Here is a 14,935-nt window from a genome sequence, read left to right as displayed (position 1 = left end):
GATCATAACTGTGGAGATGAAGGACGGATGTGTATGTGTGTGTATACCGAGATGTAGACGCACGATCTTCTGTTTGTTTTACTTAGGTGGGTTAAACTGAACACTATCAACAACTGAGCCGTTTATTGTTAAACTAGCGCCTGACCTCGTAGTAAAAGATAGTAGATTGCAACAGGGGCATGCCTATGAACTTGTACACGTTGAAAATGGGAAAGTTGCAAAACTATGGAGGCTACGTGTTTTGTAATACCTCGATTTAACACTAACGATTTAGGAGTGACTTTCACAATTTATAGCATCATATCAGATCATTACTAAACGTAAGCCTAACTCACCTATTAGTATTTGTCAGAGTAAGAAAACGTTCGCCCGAACAGGGACTTGAACCCTGGACCCTCAGATTAAAAGTCTGATGCTCTACCGACTGAGCTATCCGGGCTCACAAATACGTAATGAAACTGATTTTGGATCTATTCAGCTGAACTGTAACTTTGGCGCTTTCCCCTTGGTTTTCATGTTTCATTTTATTCCACTACATAAGTGAGAGGCTACATACTTTGTGCAACTATAATGCACTGCATATATGCTAATGAAGATCTGCAACAGCTCTTATATCAAGCATCCAACTCCAGTTTAACTCAGTTGAATTGTAAGTAAGTAAGTAAAGTTTTATTAATATAGCACTTTTTAAAACATGTTACAAAGTGTTTCACATAAACAATTGTGAATTGTGCATATATAACCCAATATCTAATTACATCCAGAGGCTACACACTCTGTACAATATACATTTTGTCCATAGACCCACAGTCAAACAAGGGAAACTATTTTTTAAAAGGAAAATAGTGGAAAAAAGCCGTGGAAGTTCATGGACAGACATAATCCAGGAGATGAGAAGAACTTTTCAGATATTGCAAATGGATCGGACATGAGAAGCACACCTCTGTCACAGTGGCATAGATAGATAGATAGATAGATAGATAGATAGATAGATAGATAGATAGATAGATAGATAGATAGATAGATAGATAGATAGATAGATAGATAGATAGATAGAACGATAGATAGATAGAACGATAGATAGATAGAACGATAGATAGAACGATAGATAGAACGATAGAACGATAGATAGATAGATAGATAGATAGATAGATAGATAGATAGATAGATAGATAGATAGATAGATAGATAGATAGATAGATAGATAGATACTTTATTGATCCCAGGGGAAATTCAAGTATTCAGCAGCTTACATACAGCACAAGAAGACAAAAAACAAACAGACCAAAAACACAACACAATAGTGGGTTAGTACCAGGTTGACAATAAGGTTGGTATATATACTCTAAAAGACACTTGCTAAAGAACTGCTCTAAAAGGGCTTCCTGTACAATACTGTAAATAAAGACTTCTGATTGTATTTACACATTTCTGGGCAGTGATATAAAGTGAAACAGTGATATAAAGTGTAGCAGTGATATAATGTGAAACAGTGATGTAAGTGTAACAGTTATTTAAGTGTTCTACGGTGGTTTGAAAAGTGGGTGTAGTCCAACTACATAAGGTGCTTGGATATTTTAAAGTCTCATTGAATCTCATTGAATGAAAGGACAGGATTTACAGCCCCTCTGCCTCTATATGAACCGAATGATATGTCAAATAGATGAATTTAAGCTTAGATTTATGTGCATCATAAGAGTCCGATTATCTGATGTCAGAGGGGAACTCATCAAATAGTATTCAGTAGGAAAGAGACATTTAACATATGATTTCTTTGAATTTATGTAGAAGTAAAGTGAGGTGTGAGGTATGAAACAAGTCCAAAGACTCAAAGACATTTAGTATTTTGTGAGTCATGAAAAGAACCTTGGAATCCCATGGGTAGCTTTTGAGGTGCAGCAAGTGTGTAAGTTTTTTTTTTTTTTTTGGGTTAGGATTCTAGCCACTGCATTTTAAACCGTTCAAAGACTTTTACATAAATGCAGAATGCTAAAAATAAATCTTTACAATGATGTATCAAATAATGAATAAAAGTCTCTGCAAAAGCCACAAAACAGACAGAAAATGACACATATTTGGAATTTTTGGTATTTATAAAAAGACACTGTATAATATCTTTAAAGCACTGGTGACAGGAAAGTGTAGGTCAAAGATAACACCATGCATTTAAAAGCCAGACAAATCAGCTTGAATATACACTGTTTTCCATATAGTTGGAATAATTTTTTTTTTCAGACACATTCCTCTTTATACACATCACCAGGTGCAATGATACTGAGTCCCAATTACACTTTATCTATCAAGAATAAATCATATTGTCACAGTTATTTCAAGAGAAGATGTAAAAATATTTTATTCCAACTTTATGGGCAACAGCTGACATATTACTAGCATATTTGATGAACTATACTGTATGTATCATGTGTCAGAGTGTGTGTGCAGTAGAGTAGGTCATATCAGTTTATGTGTGTACTACTATATGTTGTATGTCAAATTTTATTCACTGATCCCGATGGTTACAAATGGTGCTGCAGTACCCACTCCCATGAGATGTTATGTAGTATTTATGTTATGTAACACTTCAAGACTTGGAATGAATCAACATTTTTGCAGAGAAAGGGCCGACTGTTGCAACCTTTAAATAGCCCCAAAGCTTATGCATGGCAGGCATGATATGATGAAATTAGACACGGAAAAGAAAAGCCAACATTGCTACCCACAGACTGATTTGACCTCCATCCATTTTAGAATATGACCCAAATACTTCATACAGACATTCTTTGTTTATTTATGACAGGCAACTGTATTTGAGTGTGTATAGGAGAAAAAGGTAGAGGGAGGAGAAGTGAAACTTGGGAGTCAAATGTACACAGAAAATGAGGTTTTCCAATTTGGAGAGCAGAATAAAATCCATACGCCACTTAATTTCATAATTACAGATGCAGTGTAACCAGGCCAGATCATGTGCCACAGTTCCTCATGTAATTATGTTACTGACTGACTTTATCAAAGACAGAAAAGCCACGAGAGGATGTCTGCTGGGATCACTGGCTCTGACTTTTTTATTTTTTTGAAGGATTTGTGGACACTGTGAATCAGTGTTTGTAATACATAGTAGCCTAATAATAACCTAATAATATCTCTTAATTTGAAATCTTAAATTGATTTATTTTAAATTTTAAATCAATTTGAATCTTGAAAAGATTTTCCTTCATAATTTTAATAGCACATGAAAGGATAATTCTTCAGTTATCAGATATTTGGAATAAAGTCTTTCCCTAACATTTAGTTTCATGGTCTTCACTGTATCTTATAGAATAGAATAGAATAGAATAAGCTTTATTGTCATTGCAAAATATCATTGTACATTTGTTTTCATGTTCTGTAAGGTGCTCAAAGTAAAATACACACATCAGTTATAAAAGATGTGATCAAGAGCAGACATCTCCGATTCAGGCTTCGCTGATACTCTTTGAATGGCGTGCAAGCATGATAAGACAATCAAATCAATATCCGCTGCTTACTTCTAAAACTGTAACCTCTGATCTAATGATGTTAACACATGTTAAGCTAGTTACACCATGATTCTGTCCGTGCGGCTGCCTATTACTCCCTTTTTTGGGCCTGCTCTCACAGCCAAGATTTCCGCCATATATTTGAAATGCTGATTTTCCTCTTGAGAAAGGAAACAATTGGGTTAGTCACCTCATTTTTTTTTTTTTTTTTACATTAAACCAGGTCCACAATTATTGCAACAATAATACAAATTGTATTATTTTGACTGTACACAAACTCATTTGATCTGAAGTGAAAGAGTAAAGATGTGACTGAGCAAAGTGTGGGTTTTGAGCTTGAAGAATATAAGGACATAAGGAACTTTATTATTACTTTATTATTATTTATTATTTATTATTACTATCACTGTTTCCCACAAATTCAAGTTTTGGATTTCTCACTCAAAAGGTGCTGCATGTTACATCAAATAAAACAGCAAATAAAACAGTAAAAATCATAAAAACAATAAAAAAAACAAAAAGCAGTAAAAACAGTATCAACAGCAGCGTGGCATTATTGCACAGTCATTATTGCTCCAGATTAGACTTTCTGCCTGTGTGTGTGGATGATTTAAGGGGTTTGAGACTCAGAAACAAAAGAAAACAAAAATATTGCAATCTCTCAAAAATGAATTGGAGAAACTGTGTTTTTTATAAATATGAGGATTGTTTTTAATATTTGTTAATTATATAGTTTAATATTTGTTTCTTCAGTGAAAACATGCTCTTCTGGGCTGAGAGTAGGTGAGTGACTTGGTCGCTGAAGAACAACTGTTTCTTTACATTCAAAAGCTCTTGAGTTTTTCTGCAGTATGTTTTAGGACATTATCCATTTGCAATGTGAAGTGCAGTCCAATCAGTTTGGCAGCATTTATCTGAATCTGAAAAGACCGGAGTCCTCTATGTACCACAGAATATGCTGTATATTATAGGTATACAGTTGTAGAAAAAATTATTAGATCACCCTTGTTTTCTTCAATTTCTTGTTCATTTTAATGCCTGGTACAACTAAAGATAGATTTCTTTTCAACAAATATAATGATAACAACAAAAATAGCTCATAAGAGTTTAATTTCACAGCTGATATCTATCCATTTTCCATGTTTTCTTGATAATAACTAAAATCACTTAAGTTCTTACATCAATAGCTTTGTCATTGTACTACCAAAAACAGTGCTTTTAGGCATTCCATGTTTTCTTTTCTGTCTGTTTTGGTCACATGATACACACAGGAGTTAGTACTTGATTGCATAACCATTGTTTTTGATAACTTTTGATGGTCTAATAATTTTTTCCATGACTGCAGGTCCTGGCCTTGTCAAACTAAAAAGCATACTGAGTCTTTTATTTGATGCTTTGGGCTTCAACATCTCTTGTTTGAAAATGAGATGATGACAATGACATGTGACACATTCACACCATCAGGCCAATATTTATACAAAGGGAGTCAGATACCAGCATGTCCTGTCTACATGTTTAGTAGTGGCTCAGAGAGCTTCTATGTTTGGCAACCTCATGGGTACATCACTCTGGAGCCATCAGGAAATGACCAAAATCTAAGGGAAATCTTTCTGTATGAACTCTGAATATTCTACTAAATAATAAGATAAAATAAAATATGACTTTATTTATCCAACTGTCGGGAAGTTTCATAGTTAACAGCAGCAACATACAACAAGTGCAGAGAAAAAAACAGGTAGAAAAACCACAAATGAGTGAAAAATGAATTAAAAAAGAAAAAAAAATTGGTGTTTATATACATTTTCACATAAATATAGAACTAGAATTAAAAAAGTGAAATGAAATATTATTTGCATACAGCTCTGGAAAAAACATAAGTGACCACTGCAAAATGATCACTTTCACTGATTTGACCGTATATTGGTATGTGTTTGAGTAAAATGAACATTTTTGCTTTATTCTCTAAACTACTGACAACATTTCTCCCATATTCCAAATAAAAATATAATTATTTAGAGCATGTCTTTGCAGAACACGACATATGGTCAAAATAACGAAAAGATGCAGTGTTTTCAGACCTCTAATAATGCAAAGAAAACCAGTTCATATTCATTTTTAAACAACACAATACTAATGTTGTAACTTGGAAAAAGTTCAGACATAAATATTTACTGATACTGATTCTAATGACAGCTTTCATGTGTCTTGGCTCTCCACCATTGCTGTTGGATGACTTTATGCAGCTCCTGGCAGAGAAATTCAAGAAGCTCAGCAATGTTCGATGGCTTGTGACCATCCATGTTCCTCCAGACATTTTCAAAGTGGGTTCAGGTCTGGACATTGGGTCGGCCATGACAGGGTCTTCATCTAGTGGTCCGTCATCCACACCTATATTGACCTAGCTGAGGCCAGGAGCATTGTCCTGATAGAAAAAATAGTCCTCATAGATTGGGAACATTGTCAGAGCAGAAGTTCAGTAGTTTTCAGTAGTTATTTTTTGATTCCAATAACTTTTACGGTACTAATAGCACTGTTTTTACCACCCAGCTAGTCCTATTGCAAGAAGATAGTGATGGCCACAGTAGTGGTGTTTATGCTTCTCCTTCTTAAGTAAGACATGGATCAGGTGCTTATTAAGTAGAATAAGGTGTGCTTGTGTTGGAATTCAACACACAGGAATGGAATGGCTGTCATACATGCAGACATGCTGATTTCAGAGGAAATTGCAGTAGTCTCTTAACTTTTTCCAGAGCTGTATTTACACTGTGGTTGCACGTGCACATGGTGTAATAACACTAAACATTGTTATAGCGTCCTTCTGTTTGGCATTGAAACACTTCTGTATGTTTCACAGAACCCTTGAAACTGCAAACTTTTGTCCACCAAATACAAAATTTGTGCTACTCGCTAAATTAATTAATTTTTCATGAGATGCAACCTGAGCTCTGAGTACTTGTTTACCTGGTGTCTAAATTTCAACGGAAGTGTAGTTTTGGTCTGGTGGTTTTGTGTTTGCTTTCTTCAGTCGAGGAACATTTTGATCCGGTCTGGGAGAAGTCAAATAAAAAGTTTGTCTGAACTTTGAGAGCAAACAGTCAGTTTAGGGTATTTGGTAGGCCCCTGAACACAAACATCTTTAAAGGTAAAATGTGGTAGCCAAAACATGTTTTGTTAATAAATGTAATGTAAAGTACACTACATTCACCTCTGGACCAACTACTAAGCCTACAGTACTGTGGAATTGCTTTCTGTTTTCTGAACTCACTCAAGACACTGTTTTTCTTTTGCTAATCGGGCCGACCCAAAGACATTTACTAAGTCAATATAAATCCATTTCTGTCTTTCAATGTTGTTGCCATTTCTGTTTAACCCATGTACATTTTTGTCTCTAAGTCTTCTTGTGTAAAACCAACAGAGGCAGACTGGTTTAGTCATTCTTTCATGTGCAGCTTCCTGTCGTATCTGTTACACAGCGATTCAGTGAACATAAAGCAGTGCTGTGTGGCCACCATATTAGGGTTCTCCCTTATAAAGAAAATTGATTTGGGGAATCCCTCATGGTGAAGTAATCTCTGGCAGGTTTACTGTCACCATATTAGGAGAGTGTCCAGGAAACACTGTTCATGGCCTTATAGAATTATTTTATAATGTGGATAGGCGTGTTTTTTCGTTTTTTGTTTTTGGAAGTGTGCTTAATAACAACCCATTTCCAGTAAAACACACAGTTTCTACCTTTTTAACGGTGTATGTAGCCCGCGCGGCAGAGACACTGCAGGGAGAAAACAAACTTTCTACATCATTACTCTTATAAAAGCATTTTCTGGAACATGTGTTGGGTCAACACAGAATCAATCATCAACCACTGTTTGAGTTTTAAGGCTAATGAACCTTTTTTTTCATAAAAGACTTAAACATTCCATCATTTAAGAGCAACTCTATATGTGTGTGCGTATAAATGTGTATATATAGCTGTATATTATAATGACAGTTGTGTATTGTTGATAGGAGACTTGTTTGTTTCATTCAAGTGAAATCCTTCAGATATTAGTTAAATTTTAACTTTTTTCAGGGCACTGGGTTGCTGTTTGTAACACGTGTCAGCAGGGCTGTCAGTCATTACACAGGTGCCCACGGTTTGCTCACATGCACCCGGGCACCCTGACTGTGACCTGTAGGCCATTTCAAGTGAATGAAGTGCATCCAATTTCAGTTGCATTGCAGTCGGAGTATGCCATGAGTCAGCTGAAACACAAAAACACACACAACCAGCCTCTAGGTTGTATTTTTAAACTAGTTAGTTTAGTTTAGTTTAGTTTAGTTTAGTTTAGTTTAGGTTAGGTTAGGTTAGGGTTAGGTTGAACTTTACTAGCTATGGGAAATTGTCTGCGGCTCCATGCAGAGAAACAGGATATGCTTAAAAGAGACAGAAACATAATTTACACAGAAACTACTGCACTGTATCTTTTGTTTGTCAGTAATTTTACTGGCAGTGTTTATTAGTCTGGACAATTTGGCTTTAGATTTGACATCCATGTGTCTGTCCCAAGCTACCAAGGTAAAAAAAAAAAACAAACCAAAACAAAAAAAACACAGTGCTTTGTACCAGACTCTTGTACACTATCTCAAGAATTCTGCATTGGCTTTAAAAACATACTTTGTGTTATCAGTAAAATTAAGGTGACAAGGTACCATTTTCATCAGACTGTATTAATGTATTAATATTTGTGTCTAGAGGACTTGACTGCCACCAGATCTGGTACTGTCATGCACTGTCTCAGTCCTGAAACAGTCTTACCAAGACCATGTTATTTGCATATTTACACAAACTAAATATTGAGTCTTGAGTTCTGAATTAATTTGTGTTCACTGAAAATAGTGAAGGGGATTGAATGGTCTCTTTTGGCCTGCCCGTATTTCTAACTTATTTAAGTCAAAATCTACAGTAACCAACACGTATATAATTCATCAGTGCTTCTACATTACACTCCATTCAGTGCACTACAGTTTTAATAGATACATAAGGGAGCAGAACTTACCTTGTAATGGATTAAAAGCTAGGGTTTAGTTTAGTATTCAGTACTGTTTGATATGTCTGCGTGTCAAACGCTTTCATGATCTGTTTACGATGTACAATATTATCTTCTGAAATGTTGCTGCTGCAAGACAAAATAGAAATATGAGAAGTTTGAAGACAGCTGAATTCTTGGACATACGGTATACACATTCATTGTAGGGCAGAAATATTGGGACACATTTAGTTCAAGAGTTTCATTGCTAACAGGACCACACGAACTCCAGAACAGTGGTCATAAATGTCATCATTTTATACTGTGACAAATATAATTTCAATAAATATTTTTGTTTGGGCTGTAGGGTTTACTTTTACTTAACTATACTCCATTTAGATTTTATTTATTTACTTTCTATTATTCTATTTCTATTATTCTATCTTTGTCTAAATTTGTCCTAATCATAAAAAATCATTTAAAACCAGTAACCATCTGGTTTCCTCAACTCTCACTCAGGGAAGAAAAATCAGAATTTAAACTTAATCTAAATATTCATTTGACATTTATCATGATATTTACCAACAACAACTGATGTAAACCCTTTTTTTGTTTGTTTTTTTGTAACATGATAGTATCTCAAATCAACTAGACTGGCAAGTCCTACGTGCTGTTGGTATGATGTATCCCAGTATTTTTGTCTATATGCTTGTCAGCTTAATGTACTGTGTACAACACCACACTTTAAAGGCGTTAATCCTTATCAGTATTGACTGTATATAGTAAATGTATATATGAACATAATGACTAGTTTTATGGGTGCCTCCTATGTTTGCTCTAGTTGTGTTTGGCTGCAGTTGTGCGAGTCTGTGAGACAAAGTACAGGGGTGAATTACTCAGAGATACAAAGAGATGTAGGCTTGTACTTTGGTTTTCTTAACCCCAAAGGGTCAAGTAGGGCTGTACAAAGGTGGGGGCTATAGCCATTTATGTTGTAATTACAGTGGAAAAACAAGAGTAAAAGAAAAAACTACAGCTTGTTTTGTTGATACCACGTCCTGTTCATATTTACAGCTTCTCTCTAAGTGGCAAAGATGGGCAATGTACACATAAACAACAAGCATCAAATATTACATACTATAGCTTTAAGAATTTGTTGTATTTTGTGCAAGATATGTGGATAACAGTATGCTCATGCATCTGTGTTTTTTATCTTAAAGCAGCGTATCACGTTCATCATAATTTTTTTTTAAATTTGTAAAACCTTAGTAATTATCACTAATCCATTAGTCTTTTGATGCTTACGCACTTGAATCACTTCTGGTGAACGACTTCAAAGATGTGAATAGATGGGAATGGGAATTCCACGCAGCAGCAATTTCGCTGTTCCTTCTGATATGGGTTGTGTTCTTGCCGAATTTGTGAGAAACTGCTTTCACTTCCCACAATGCTCTTCCAAAAAGGCCCAAGTGACGTTTCGCTTTGTTATGTAAACAAGCAGACTGTGTTTATGATGGACTTGTTCACCATGAGGGAAGTGATTCAGGTGCGTAAGCATGGAAAGAGTAATGGATTAGTGATAATTTGGCTATCACTCGGGTTTTGCATATTTGAAAAAAAATTGTGATGAAAGTCATACACTGCTTTAAAAGCAGAAAGGCAAGCATGTTTTGTTGCATAATCAACCCCATTCAAGTTTCGAAACAAAAAAATCAAGGCAGCCACCAGTGATTCACTCACTTGGAAATCAGAATCTCATGACCTTCAGGCACATGGATGACAAGCATGATTTGGATTCTCTCTAAATTACATCGGTACCACTTTAGATATAGACAGCATTTTGTCTGTGATGAGTTCACTTTGGAATATAACCCTGACATACCCCACATTCCTAAAAAGACAGTTAATACATCACTGCTATTTACTTAAGGCATCCACATGACAATGCAGACACACACACACACACACACACACACACACACATACACACACACACTTATACAAATGCCTTTCCCAATCACCCACATCATCCCTGTCATCCCCATCCCATGACTTCTATTGGAGCAGAGTAGAGTTGGAATCAAAAAAAGGTCAAGTTAAGTGGTTGCACGTTCAGCAGCTTGACTCATATGACTGCCGTACCTTCAGATATTACTGTAGGACAGGATGGTCAATGATCCACTGAAGGTCTGGGAGCTTCCTCCGAGATGTCTGATTGAATCATCACTCACCACACGTCTGGTCTGGGACCCTCCTCCCAATGAAAAGTCACCGCTGTGGATCATGTCATTTGCTATAAGATGCAGTTATGGCTGCAGGAGTTGAAGTTAGAGAATGAGAGCCTCAGAGCGGCAACAAAATGGTGGTAATAAAGCTGCTGTCTATCCCCATGAGAGAATATAAACAAAAGAGTCCAAGTAGATAATGAGTTTGTTTGCAGAATACATCAGGTAGTCAGTGTCTACACACTTCCTGCTGCTCTGCATCAATAACATCCAGCTAACAAATAGTGTTAATGAGAACCAGGAGTGGACTTTCAGTGAATCAATAACACTGCTCTGGAGTTTACTTCAGCTAAGTTTTAAAGTAAACTTGAAAAATGCTGATGTTAAAATTCTATCTATCTATCTATCTATCTATCTATCTATCTATCTATCTATCTATCTATCTATCTATCTATCTATCTATCTATCTATCTATCTATCTATCTATCTATCTATCTATCTATCTATCTATCTATCTATCTATCTATCTGTCTATCTGTCTCTCTGTGTGTGTATATAAAAGCAAAGGACTGTATACTTTTGTGTTATTTAGAATAGAATGGAATAGAATAGAATAGAATAGAATAGAATAGAATAGAATAGAATAGAATAGAATAGAATAGAATAGAATAGGAACAATGAAAATCCGCTAAGCAGCAAAAACACTTTGAGCAAAAAAGACTGTTTAAAAAATATCACACAAAATACTGAAAAATGTAGGCAATGTACAAAAGCTGCAAAAGAAAATGTTAATATTTATTAATTAATATTTATATTTTGCAAATGATATATGTAAATGAATCACAACTACTTTTTTTTATTGAAGTGCATCTGTAACTTTTGCTTGGCCCTCAGTACTGGAAAATGTTATGGACGGATTTTAGTGTCCATAGAACTGTAATTCAACCAGGTGAGCTAACTGAGAAGGAACTGTGACCCTGCAGAGTCCCAAAGAATCCATATGAGCTTGTTTTTCTTTCACAGTTTGAGTAACATCTCAGTGTCTTGCTTTGACTGAGGCTAAGTGTGAGTAAACCCGTTGCCCTTGTGTAGAATTTGCTAACCACATGAGCAGGCAGCGGTGTGCTGCAGGCAGGATGACACTGATTAGAGGCAGGCAGACGGCAGCACTGCAGGACTCTGACTGGACAAGAACGGGCTGTGAACTTTATACAATTCCTCTCATGTTCTCTTTAAAGCTGCAGATCCATTGCACTGCAAGAGGTAGAACCGTAAATGTTGTCTGTAGCAGTGTCATTTGCTTCTCTGCTCTCTATGTGACAGAAATAAACATTATATCTTTGGCTCAAAGCAGAAAACTTCACACAACTTGACAAATATATGTTGAAATGTTTCCTGGAGAAGTCCTCTGGAGGCCACGCTGAAGGTTCTGTGTTTGTGTGTTTAAGACTTCAGAGTCAAAGAGCTGGATGGTATAAGAATAAACAGTTTCAGAGACAGAGGAGTGCAGCATCTGCAGAAAAGTAACATATCCCAAAGATATGTGTGTGTATACATATATATATATATATATATATATATATATATATATATATATATATATATATATATATATATATATGAGTCCTGGGAGCTTCTGTGCAGGATCTTAGCTGTTTCTTGGACTGCGCTCTTTTGGCCAGAGATCTCTGATGTTGTTCATGGTACCTGCTGGAGCTAACACTCAGCTTGGAGCATTACTGCCCCTAGTGCCCCAATCACTACTGGTACCACTGTTGCCTTCACACCTCACATTTTCTGTATCTCCTCTTTCAGCTCTTGGTATTTCTCAAGCTTCTCCTGTTCGTTCTTTCTGATGTTGCTGTCACTTGGGATTGCTACATCTATCACTACCACTGTCTTCTGATGTTTATCGACCACCACTATGTCAGACTGATTGGCCATCACCATCTTGTCAGTCTGGATCTGGAAGTCCCACAGGATCTTGGCCTGTTTGTTCTCTGTCACCTTCGGGGGTGTTTCCCATCTTGACCCTGGGACCTCCAGTCCATACTCGGTACAGGTGTTCCTGTACACTATGGCCGTTACTTGATTATGCTGTTCCATGTATGCCTTCCCTTACAGCATCTTACACCCTGCTGTGATGTGCTGGACTGTCTCAGGGGCTTCTCTACACAGCCTAAACCTGGGGTCTTGTCTGATGTGGTAGAACCAGGCCTCTATTGCTCTGATGTTCAGGGCCTGTTCTCTGTGCTGTCTTTCACTCCAGCCTTTTCCTGCTACTGGTACGTTTTCTCGATATCAGACACTTCATATATATATATATATATATATATATATATATATATATATATATATATATATATATATATATATATATACATATATATATGTATATTAGGGGTGGGCAAGTTAACGCGTTATTACCGCGTTAACGCATTCATTAAATAACGCCGACAATTTTTTTTTTTTTAATCTCACGTTAACGCCGTTTTATTATTGTTCTGCCTTTCAAGCAAGTCTTAGTTGATTTATACATACGGACTCTTATTTTGAAACTCATGCTTTTATTTTGCCGGTCCACACACCGGTGCTGTGTGTATGTGCAGCTGAGAGGAGAAAACCGGCGAACTTTACAAGTAATGCTGATGTTTAAGCTAATTTGTTTATGCAAGCAGTCGGAGATGGGTTGCTAATTCTTTCTGCAGGCTCATGCTAAGTTTATGTAAATTCATTGGTTGTGTTTAGGTAGAATATGTCAGCCTTTGAACTAACCTGTACTCATTTACGATGTGAATGTTGTATTAGCAGTCAATTTATCTCGATGCTAACTTGAATGGGAAAATCCATAGACACGCTAACGATTAGCATTTACAGGTTAATTAAAGATTTACAACGTCTTTTTATTCAGCAACAAAGGCTCACATCGGAGATATTTGATACTATTCATTCTTAAAACAACTGAACATAAAATACTCACAGGCAAACGTTTTTGGGGCCATACAAACAGAGTGAAAGAAACATGTCTGTTAGTTCTATGTCCGAACTAACTACGGTAACACGGAAAGGACAAAACATACATTAGTGCAACTTATTCTGACCACTTCAGGGCCCCTTTTGCTTGCTTTGAACAACTGAACATCACATATTAATGGGCTTATTAGTATTAGTACTGATTAGTGGGCTTAAGACTCCTGTCAATCACTCACAACTGTAAATACACTGGTGGGGACATAAACATGTAAAAGTAGTGGTTTTTTACATGGACATTTTCATTTTAAATGTCTTCAGATGGTGGGGGGGAGAAGGACACAGGAGTTTGGAAGCACTGACGTGCAATTATTTTTATCAGCGGAGTACTTCCAGTCTGGAATATCAGTGAAAGGAAATACATGCTGTTGATGCGCCCCCCCCCAACAACTATGCGATTAATTGCAGAAAGCCATGCGATTAATTGCGATTAAAAATTTTAATCACTGCCCACCACTAATATATATATATATATATATATATATATATATATATATATATATATATATATATATATATATAAAGAAATAATAAGAACAAAATAATAAGAACAAGATTTCTGACTTTACATAAAGTGAGAAATATTTTTTTCAAAATATAGATAAGATGTATAGATTTATTAGACATTTTAGATTTACCAAACATCTACAGGTAATCTCTCAAAGCTCTAAAATATTAATCTTTTTTTTTTTTTTTTATCACTCTTCAATCATTTTAAATCTAATCAATAATGATTTGTTACCATAATGCATAAATTTCCACTTGAATTACTAACATTTGTCATTGTCATTCATCTACATCTACATCATACAGGATGTACTCTGTAGTACAGAGAATCAGCGTTCAGTTTCTATGCTCCATATATGTGGAACAAACTACCAGAAAATATCAGGTCTGCTGAGAGTCTGAGTTCTTTTAAGTCAAAGTTAAAGACTCACCTGTTCACTGCTGCCTTTGACTAAAAGGCTTTTGACTTTTTAAACTTTATATTCTCTTTGAAACTCTGCACTGCAACTCTTACTTTAATATGTGTGTGTTTTTATTTTTATTTTATTTTATTCTATTTTATTTATTTTTTTTAATTTTATGTGTTGTTTTATTACTCGCTGTTTTTAATCACCTTTTACATGTTTCTTTTATAATGTTTAAATGTGTTTCT

At 35.7% G+C, this 14,935-nt stretch overlaps 1 non-coding gene across 1 annotated transcript; it reads right to left on the bottom strand.

Annotated features, from left to right (window-relative positions):
* Positions 1-366: 366 nt before the first annotated feature.
* On the bottom strand, positions 367-439 carry trnak-uuu (transfer RNA lysine (anticodon UUU)). Its single transcript has one exon. It is a non-coding gene; the product is annotated as a tRNA-Lys (tRNA).
* Positions 440-14,935: the final 14,496 nt, after the last annotated feature.

The sequence above is a fragment of the Sphaeramia orbicularis genome, chromosome 13 (genome assembly GCF_902148855.1).
Source record: "Sphaeramia orbicularis chromosome 13, fSphaOr1.1, whole genome shotgun sequence".
In the NCBI taxonomy this organism is placed as follows: domain Eukaryota; kingdom Metazoa; phylum Chordata; class Actinopteri; order Kurtiformes; family Apogonidae; genus Sphaeramia; species Sphaeramia orbicularis.
Note: the sequence above shows the minus strand (reverse complement) of the source record. Positions and strands in the feature narration are given on the sequence as shown.